Raw genomic sequence first — 1,082 nt, forward strand, 5'->3', positions numbered from 1 at the left:
CTTTCTTCCAGGAATGGGAGAACGGAGGGCGAGTGAAGGATCTTCGATCGCAGCGGGGGCATCTCCCGGCTTACGTTGCCCCGGTTCTGAAGGTTGTCCGTCGATGGTGTCTGGGGAAGGATGAGGTGATCACGCTGCCGAGGAAACTCCTCGACATTAGGGTGATCGCCTCCTATTTCCAGGCATCCTTAGCCCTCAAGGACTGCCCAGGTAGGGATCTGAGGGAGGGACTGACGCTTTTGAATTCAAACAGGATCCCCCAGAAGTATTGGGACTTGACCTGGCGCTGCTTCCATGGTAAGTTATATGTGAGGGGAAACTTGAAGTACAGGAACTCTGATGAAAGGGATTGTCCCCGGGAGGAGTGTGGCGACACGCTGGAAAGCATGGAGCACTTCCTGCTTCAGTGTCCTCTCAATATAGAGGTATACAACCAGGTGGGGATCTCCATCGGGTGGCCAGAGATGGAGAGCCTCTCCTATGCCGAGTGGGCCTATGGGGCGTACAGAGAAGTTGGTGACAGGGACCGATGCACTTTATTTCTAGTTAGTGCAGTGGTCAGGTTCTACACGTGGAACGCGCGGTGTCTAGTTTCGACGGGAAGAAAGACCCTCCAAAGGGAAGAGGTATGTAGTAACATCCTTGGTGACCTGGTGAAGGTGCGCTCTTTGGAGTTTGAAAGGCTGGGAGCACGTAAGGCCTCCCGCTTATGGAGAGGCTTTTCTTTTAGCGTGCCCTAGCCGTTCAAGCTTCTTCCTGGTGTAGGGCTGTAGTTTCAATCACCCTAGCCTTTTTGTTTTATAAAGTGATATGGATGTTAAGGCTTGAGGACGCCGAACCTGCGCAACTCTTGAGACGGGGTGGCGGGTAGGATTTTGATTTGTATGGGATGTTATGTAGGGATAGAGGGGTTAGTGAGGTTTTGGGTGGGGGTTTTTGGGGGGTGGTGGGAGGAGTGTGTATATATATGTATGTATATTTAAAAAAAAAAATTGTGTTGGGCACTGGGAGGTCAGCTTTGGCCTGGTCCCTAACCTGGGAAAAACTTTGGGGCCTAGCTCGGAGTAATCCTAGAACTTTGG

This window comes from Rhinoderma darwinii, chromosome 9 (assembly GCF_050947455.1).
Source record: "Rhinoderma darwinii isolate aRhiDar2 chromosome 9, aRhiDar2.hap1, whole genome shotgun sequence".
Taxonomy (NCBI): domain Eukaryota; kingdom Metazoa; phylum Chordata; class Amphibia; order Anura; family Rhinodermatidae; genus Rhinoderma; species Rhinoderma darwinii.